The sequence below is a fragment of the Malus domestica genome, chromosome 15 (genome assembly GCF_042453785.1).
Source record: "Malus domestica chromosome 15, GDT2T_hap1".
NCBI classification, from domain to species: domain Eukaryota; kingdom Viridiplantae; phylum Streptophyta; class Magnoliopsida; order Rosales; family Rosaceae; genus Malus; species Malus domestica.
Genome location: NC_091675.1, coordinates 6,871,110 through 6,880,463, shown reverse-complemented (window position 1 = coordinate 6,880,463; position 9,354 = coordinate 6,871,110). Strand labels below are relative to the sequence as shown.

The 9,354-nt window shown below is 38.2% G+C and overlaps 1 long non-coding RNA gene and 1 other non-coding gene across 2 annotated transcripts; both read left to right on the top strand.

The window, feature by feature from the left end:
* Positions 1-564: 564 nt before the first annotated feature.
* On the top strand, positions 565-1,840 carry LOC114821293 (uncharacterized). Its single transcript, XR_011575855.1, has 4 exons — positions 565-751; positions 1,034-1,223; positions 1,332-1,439; positions 1,667-1,840. It is a non-coding gene; the product is annotated as an uncharacterized protein (transcript).
* A 572-nt stretch (positions 1,841-2,412) lies between these two features.
* Positions 2,413-9,302, top strand: LOC139192062 (uncharacterized). The gene is made up of 6 exons (XR_011575854.1): positions 2,413-2,609; positions 8,089-8,180; positions 8,280-8,422; positions 8,606-8,702; positions 8,794-8,868; positions 9,090-9,302. It is a non-coding gene; the product is annotated as an uncharacterized lncRNA (long non-coding RNA).
* The last annotated feature ends 52 nt before the right edge of the window (positions 9,303-9,354 follow it).

Here is a 9,354-nt window from a genome sequence, read left to right as displayed (position 1 = left end):
ATCACACTCAGTTGAACAAAATAAAATACAAGAAATAAAGACACCTAAAAATTTACGAGGTTCGGCAAAAACATGCCTACGTCCCCGAAGAGATATTGCTCTTCACTATGAATAACAGTACAAGTACACATGAGTTAAATCAACATAACTCAATCCCGAATCCCTTGCACACCCACTCATAGAATTTTCCCAAGAGTCTCACTCTACCCAAGAGTTCTTTCACTATAATACTTTTCACTCTAGCTCTCTTAATTTTCTCTCAACCCATGTTAAACCTTTCCCATGGGAGAACCAAATGCTTTCTCCACCTTGGATGCTTTTCTGATGCAAACCTTCTCTCTCGGCAAGCACACATAAAGCAAGCATTTCCTTGCATTAAATAAAGGCCAATCCATCATCACATTTCTTCATAATCATTAAACTAAAAGCAACCACCTTTTTCTATTTTCTTACAAGCATCATCATTGTGCCTTTACTCATGATGATGTCCACCAAACTTTTCTTTGTTTAGTTTACTAGTCGAAAAACATTTGGCTTGTTGTTCACTTTTGCTTTTACTTTGCAGCACTTGTCTGCAACTTTCATGCAGCCCACACCATGTGATATTTCCACCAAAAACACAGGTCACTTCATTGTTGCCAGCTCAAAATATGAGCCAATCACAACACACTTAAAAGTTGCCCATACCAGAGGGCCGCAACAAGGGGAAACAACATCCAAGTACAGACAAGCACTGCTTGGATTTATTAAGGTATTAGCGAGACTTCTATTCTTCTATCGTACTTCGTAACCTTACCCCTCTCAGGTGTGAATTAGCTGTTGAAATATAAATACTCAAGCGAAAAGGATTACCATTTAGTTATTTGATTCCATAGAGGCTTCCATCCCATTTAGATTGTTTTGTTTGAATATTGAACACTTGAAGGAGATGGTATTAAAGTATTCTTGCTTGCACATTTGAATCTCTTGATTTTGTGGCATCAGCCTCTCATTGTTTTGATGGATGAGCATCCTATAATCCATTTCATTTCAGGGATGAGCATCCCATAATTCCCGTCATTAAGGAGCATCGTACGTTGGCAAAACTTTTAAACTGTACATTGGTATCAATTTGTTCACTGGGTAGGCTCTGTGAGGACACAGAATTAGTACACATTACATGGTCATTGGCTCCAAACATCAACAGCAACTGGTCGCCTTTAATGGAGGAACCAAATCGCCAGGTTTGGGTTTCCCATGAGTCGTTTTATTCTCTCTTCCCTCTCCTTCAGTCGTTAACAAGATTTAATCTTTACTATCATATCACATTTTGTTCTTTTTGATTTATGCAGTGTGTTGAACATATGGTTGACTTTAAAATAAATAAGGATGGAAATGGAAACGAAACTGATGTTGATCAATTGAACATCAATGCTCGCGATTACTTCATTCCTACTCAGGTAACGATCAGCTTGCTCTTGTATTTGAAGGCCATTTGTGTGTTATTATTATATTTATACCATAAAAGTCAACAAAATTCTCGAGTAGATGAGGATGTGGGGGAGGGTTGGTACAGAATTGTCATATATTCAGACTAGGAATTTTTTTGTGGGATATTAACTAGGAGAAGGGGATGGGATTTATGACTCTATGGTGTACGTTAATTGATTTATTGTTGTAACTGCAGATTATTCTCAGATAGAATTGCGGCTGATGGCACATTCTCTAAAGACTCTGCACTCATTGAACTCCTTAGTAATCCCATGGTGATGTCTTCACCATGATAGCGGCTAGATGGACTGGGATTCCAGAAGAGTCTGTTAGTTCCCTTGTAATACAATGCTGTAAACATTTCTTTGAAGCTATTCAACTGTTCATTATGTGCATTATTTATCAAATATAGCCAAAAATTAACTCTTAATTTCAAAAATGTCATTTTTTATAAAAACTTTCAAATATATCCAAAATTTCATTTAAATAGACACAAATACCCTCAAATTTAACAATTAAATAAATTAAAGGCTTTTTAGCTACTGTTGCCTCAAGCTTCGGTCCAATTTCACCTTCGCTTCTACACTCCACCACAACCCTATCCCCTTCGACCCCCTCATCACTGACATTGAGCCCCGCTGCGGTTACTGCAAGTGAGAGTAGTAGAATTTCAATCATGCCTTCAACACCTTTTTTCTTACTAATATCATTTTTAGTTTTAAATATAAAAAATAGTTTTTAAAGTTAATCCACATGTTGTTATATGATTGTATTTGTGAAACCCACATGGTGCCACATCATCACACTAACAGAGCAATTGATAGATTTTTCACGAAAAAACTAAAATGATCACGATGGATAAATTCAAAGAAAGACTAAAATGATTAATAATAACAAATTCAAGAACACTACTATTGATTATCATTAATTGTTAAGGACCAGATTAATGAGTTATGTCAATGTCACGAATCATTTTGGCTAAAAAGCCTTTAATTTATTTGATTGTTAAATTTGAGGGTATTTGCGTCTATTTAAGTGGAATTTTGGATACATTTGAAAATTTTTATAAAAAATGACATTTTTGAAATTAAGGATTAATTTTTGGCTATATTTGATAAATACTCATCAAAACCCTAAGGGTGTTGTGCTAGGATAGCACCAAACCCGTTGGAACCAACTCAAGCTAACCCACAAGAAAATTATCAAATGAAAATGCAAGAACAAAATATTAAAGACACCAAAATTTTAACGAGGTTCCTCAACAGTCAGTGTAACTGGAGTACGTCCTCGGAGCAGTAGGAGCTCACCCAAGAATCCACTATCAACCAAATGGGAGTTTACAAAGTGTTGGTAATCTCACAACCCAAATAACCCAATACACCCAATAGCTCACACACACCAAAGAAACAAATAGAGGAAGAAATATAATGAATAATTTCTTCTCTATACATATAACTCAAAGCTATTACAACAACAACTACTTTGGTGGATGATTACTAACCAAATGAAGCAGCAACTTCTTCTTTCTTTTGGGCTCTCTACAACTCTCCTTGCTCTCGGTAGCTCTCACTTCTCTCTTCAGAAAAATGAGCCCTCTATATTTCTCCTCCTTTCTTCTACCCGAAAACCAAATAATTATGGCTTTAAAAAAGCCACAAAATGGGCCACAAAACAAGGAAACATAATCATGTTGTCCTTTCCTCTTTTTTTTTCTTTTGGTTTGTTTATTAGGAAAGGTGATGGTCACTTGGCCACAATTCAACAATCTCCACCTTGGCCAAGTTCCGAAAACGCCATGATAAGCCAACCAACACAATTGACCCAAAAAATCACTCCCAAACACTAGCAAGAGAACAATTCATGCCGAGCCAAATGCTCCAAAACTCCTACTGCTCAACGCCTTCTTTATATATGCAAAATGTGAGCCAAGTTCAAGCAATGAACAAACTTGGCAACACCAACAACCTTAGTCAACATATCAGCGGGGTTGTCTTTAGTTGGAATCTTCTGGAGAATGATTTCCCCTTCACCAACAATTTCACGAACAAAGTGATAACGCACATCTATGTGCTTGGTCATTGCATGATGAACCTGATACTTAGCCAAATAAATGGCACTCTGACTATCACAATGTACCTCCACCTGCTTCTGATCAACCCCCAAATTTCTAATCAGCCCATGTATCCAAATGGCCTCCTTTATAGCTTCAGCAACTGCCATATATTCAGCCTCTGTAGTAGACAAGGCAACAGACGACTGCAAAATGGACATCCAACAAACTGGTCCTTTAGCCATAGTAAACACATAGCCTGTAGTAGACTTCCTTCCATCCAGATCACCTGCATAATCTGAATCAACATAACCAACTACAAAATGACCAATACCAGAGTCATCCCTCTCAAAGCATAAACCAACATCTCGAGTACCATGGAGATACCTCAATATCCACTTAGCTGCTTGCCATGGAGATACCTCAATATCCACTTAGCTGCTTGCCAATGCTCTTTACCTGGATTATGCATATATCGACTCACCATGCCAACTGCATGAGCAATATCCGGTCTAGAGCATACCATTGCATACATCAAACTACCAACCAAATTTGCATATGGTATATTTTTCATTTGCAGCTTCTCTTTATCAGTTTTAGGACACTGTAGAGAACTCAATTTAAAATGAGGAGCCAAAGGGGTACTAACCGGTTTGGTTGAATCATGAACTCCAAACTTCCGAATCAACTTCTCAATGTATTGTCTTTGATTCAAACTGACGAAACCCTTTGCTCTATCTCTAGTTATCTCTATGCCAAGGATCTTCTTCGCTTCACCAAGATCCTTCATCTCGAACTCGTTCTTCATTTGTTTCTTCAATTTCTCAATCTCTTCAACATTCTTTGAGGCAATCAACATATCATCAACATATATCAATAAATAAATGAAAGACCCATCTTGCAACTTCTTGAAGTACACACAATGATCATATTGACTTCTAGAATAATTTTGGCCTCTCATAAATTTATAAACCTCAAATACCATTGCCTTGGAGATTGCTTCAAGCCATAAAGTGATTTCTTCAATTTGCAAAACAAATTTTCCTTCCCTTTCACTATATACCCATCCGGTTGACACATATAGATCTCTTCATTCAAATCACCATGTAGGAAAGTCGTCTTCACATCAAGTTGCACAAGCTCAAGATCATATTGTGCAACAAGAGCTAACATAATGCGAATTGAGGAATGCTTCACAACCGGAGAAAAGATTTCATTGTAGTCAATGCCCTCCTTTTGTGCATACCCTTTAGCAACTAATCTTGCTTTGAATCTCACATTGCTTTTCTCATCAGCATCTTCCTTCTTGGCATACACCCATTTGCAACCGATAGCTTTCTTGCCCTTAGGCAATTTAGCTAACTCCCAAGTCTTGTTCTTCAAGAGAGAATTCATCTCATCACCCATGGCATTGCACCACCTCTCCTTCTCCTCACTCTCAATGGCTTCCTCGAAATTGGATGGAATCTCATCAGTGATAATAGGAAGAGCAAAAGAAACATAGTCACTATACCGAGCTGGCTTGGTAATTTGTCTATTTCCTCTGTTCTTGGCAATAGACCCTTGAGGTGAAACTTGCTCTTCAACTTGAATAGAATCTTCAAGTTCAACTTCTTCAACATCCTCATGGTCTCCAACTTCTTCACTTGTAGTTGCTTCGACATCATCGGAAATAAGATTTGAAATACCAGAGGTAACTTTCTCAAGCTCCACCTGTTGGACATCTTTCACATTCTTCTCAGAGACTTTGTACATACTTTCTTCATCAAATGTCACATCTCTACTGATTACAAGTTTTTTCATCTCTGGGCACCACAACCGGTAACCTTTTACACCACTACTAAAACCAAGAAAGATAGCCTTTTTTGCTCTAGGATCAAGTTTATTTTCAGTCACATGAAAATAAGCAGGTGAACCAAAAATACGGATATAGTTATAATCAGAAGAAGGTTTTCCAGTCCATACCTCCATTGGTGTCTTACCCTGAACAGCAGCTAAGGGTAACCGGTTGATGATGTGACATGCATAATTAACTGCTTCTGCCCAAAATGACTTGCTTAAACCCGACTGAGACAACATACATCTAACCTTCTCAAGCAAGGTTCGATTCAATCTTTCTGCAACTCCATTTTGTTGTGGAGTTCCCCGAACACTGAAATATCTCACAATTCCTTCTTCTTTGCAAACTTTAAAGAAAGGGTCGGATGTGTATTCACCACCATTATCCGATCTCAAAATCTTAATCTTTCTCCCAGTCTGGTTCTCAACCATTTTCTTCCAACCCAAGAAAATGCTCAACACCTCACTCTTGTGCTTCATAGTGTAGACCCAAGACCTTCTTGAATAATCATCAACAAAGGTCACGAACCAATGTCTACCACTCAAAGAGGGAGTCTTTGTAGGACCCCAAACATCTGAATGCACATAATCAAGAATGCCCTTCGTCTGATGTACATCAGTACCAAACTTCACTCTAGTTTGCTTTCCCAAGACACAATGCTCGCAGAAATTAAGCTTACAGGTCGTGGCACCTTTTAGAAGACCTTGTTTCACAAGCCCTTGTAGAGCTTTCTCACCTGCATGGCCTAATCTCATATGCCACAGTCTAGTAGTATCAGAATCAGATATGCCCATATTTTCTGAGACTACAGATGCTTCACCTGTCACAGTGCTTCCTTGCAATAAATACAAATGGCCACATCGAGGAGCTTTCATCACAACAAGTGCACCATAAGTAACTTTCAATGTATGTCCATCTGAATGAAACCTGAAGCCCTTGGATTCCAAAGTACCCAAAGAAATAAGATTTTTCTTCAAATTCGGTACATACCGAACACCTGTCAACTCTTTAACCATGCCATCATGCAACTTCAAACGAACTGTACCAATCCCTTTTGTTGTGCAAGGATTGTCATCTCCCATGAACACAACGCCACCATCAAACTCTTTCAAGCTTGAAAACCAATCCTTGTGAGGAGTCATATGATGAGTACAACCCGTATCCAACACCCACTTAGTAGCACAATCAAATGATGATGAAGTGGTTAAAGCAAAATCAGAAAAATCTGTTTCAACCTCAGCAACATTGGCTTCAGAACTTTCTTTTCCTTTGGTCTTCAACTTAGGACAATCTTTCTTCCAATGGCCCTTATTACGACAAAAGGCACATTCATCCCTTTCCAAAGGTTTTCTACCTTTAGAGTTTCCTCTAGGTCGAGACTGTGATTTTTTCCTGCTAGAAAATGATCTTCTCTCCGATGATCTACCTCTAACAAATAAAGCTTCAGAGGTACTATCATGATTTTTGTCTCTATACCTCATTTCATAATTCATCAAGGCATTTGACACATCTTCAAATTTCACAGTTTCTTTACCATGCATAATAGTGGTAACAAAATGCTCATAAGAGTCCGGCAAGGAATTCAACAATATTAAGGCCTTGTCTTCATCCTTAATATCCTCATCTAAATTTAACAAGTCGGCAATCAACTTATTAAAAGCATCAAGGTGTCTAATCATTTTTGTACCTTCTTTGTATTGGAAGCGGTAGAGCTTTTTCTTCAAGTGTAGCCGGTTCTCTGCACTCTTCGTCATATACTTGTCTTCCAATTTTTGCCACAACACACTTGCTAATGTCTCCCGCATCACAAAATACTTCTGAGTTTTTGCAAGGCACAACCGAATTGAAGAGCAAGCCCACAAATTTAATTTTTCCCATTCCGACTTCGACATAGCTTCCGGCTTCTCTCCCAAAGCGGCAAGTAGATCTTGTTGAGCCAACACATCTTTGACCTCACATTGCCACATCTCGAAGTTGTTTGTGCCATCAAACTTTTCCACTTCGAACTTTGCATTTTGCACCGTAGTTCTTGCAAACCCGGAGCTGCTTCCAAAAGGATTCTCATCTTGCCCGTCTGACATCTTTGGCAACTAGACAGTACCCAAGAGCAACCAGTGCTCTGATACCAATTGTTGTGCTAGGATAGCACCAAACCCGTTGGAATCAACTCAAGCTAACCCACAAGAAAATTATCAAATGAAAATGCAAGAACAAAATATTAAAGACACCAAAATTTTAACGATGTTCCTCAACAGTCAGTGTAACTGGAGTACGTCCTCGGAGCAGTAGGAGCTCACCCAAGAATCCACTATCAACCAAATGGGAGTTTACAAAGTGTTGGTAATCTCACAACCCAAATAACCCAATACACCCAATAGCTCTCACACACCAAAGAAACAAATAGAGGAAGAAATATAATGAATAATTTCTTCTCTATACATATAGCTCAAAGCTATTACAACAACTACTTTGGTGGATGATTACTAACCAAATGAAGCAGCAACTTCTTCTTTCTTTTGGGCTCTCTACACTTCTCTCTTCAGAAAAATGAGCCCTCTATATTTCTCCTCCTTTCTTCTACCCGAAAACCAAATAATTATGGCTTTAAAAAAGCCACAAAATGGGCCACAAAACAAGGAAACATAATCATGTTGTCCTTTCCTCTTTTTTTTTCTTTTGGTTTGTTTATTAGGAAAGGTGATGGCCACTTGGCTACAATTCAACAAAGGGAAGAAAGCGCTTTTTGTCAAAAATAGAACTTGGGAATAGTAAAGAAAAGTCAAAGGCTCAGAGAAGCTGTGAATTCTATATGTCAGTCAGGTATGACTTTTTCCCTCCCTTCTGTGGGGATGAGGAGTGTGGGTGTTTAAAGGTAATCACTGAAGTGTAGTATTTTTCTCTGATGTCTTCCTTTTACAGGGATCTGCTGCTGACATAATTAAGATTGCAATGATAAATATATATATTCCGTGATAGTTGAAGGTGTTGAAAGGCCTGATTCTTCTTCTCACCCTGCAACAAAGTTACACGTACTGAAGGGCCGCTGCCGAATTTTATTACAGGTTGGTTTTGGAAATTCTGTTTACAATTCTATAATTTTATGTTCTTTGGGCAATTTGAAATGTAGAGGAAGATATTAAGAAACTAAAATATTTAGCATCTTGTTAGCTTTGTTAATTAAATATAATTTTGCTTCATTTACAAGGCAACTCATGTAACAATGTTTGTTGGTTGTTTCTAACCAGGTGCATGATGAATTAGTACTGGAAGTTGATCCTGTTGTGATAAAGGAGGCTGCTTTGCTGCTACAGAGGAGCATGGAAAATGCTATTTCGCTTCGTGGTATATTTCTAAAGTTTCTGGAACATTGCTTAATGCTCGATAATTTGAGGACATTTGTTTGCTGTACCTAATTTAAGTACTCGTTGTCCAGTTCCGTTGCATGTCAAACTGAAAGTTGGAAGATCGTGGGGTTCCTTGCAACCTTTTCAGGGCGACTAATATAAAGGTAAAGCTGTTGTGCCTGAACCATAGATTTACCAAGGTGTGTTCTTGCTGTTGATCTGAAAAAGCAAAACTTTCTTGCATTGGATGGCTGTGAGTGATGGCCTTACTACCAATCTATGTACTTCTTGTTGTCAAAAGAAATGTTCTACGGCATGTTTTCTAGTCATTTTGCAGCTCTTATTTTTTTTTTTTACATGTTCTGATGATATATATAATACACAGGGAAATTCACTATGTATTCTGGCTAACCGATGCTTTCCTTGGAAAGATGCTGGACTGCACTGTGACTTATGAGCATGTCAGTCAAAGTTCAATTTTGCAATTATGTCCGCCATCGGCTCACATCATCTAGAAGTTCTTGAAGAAAATTTGCAGAGCGGTCGCTCAGGTTTATGAACTTGTGAGATCCTCTCTCAGTATGTTCCAAGGAAAAATAGCATCCAAAAGTGGTCTACGGGCAGCTATGCTTCAAGCTTTTGTATGCAAA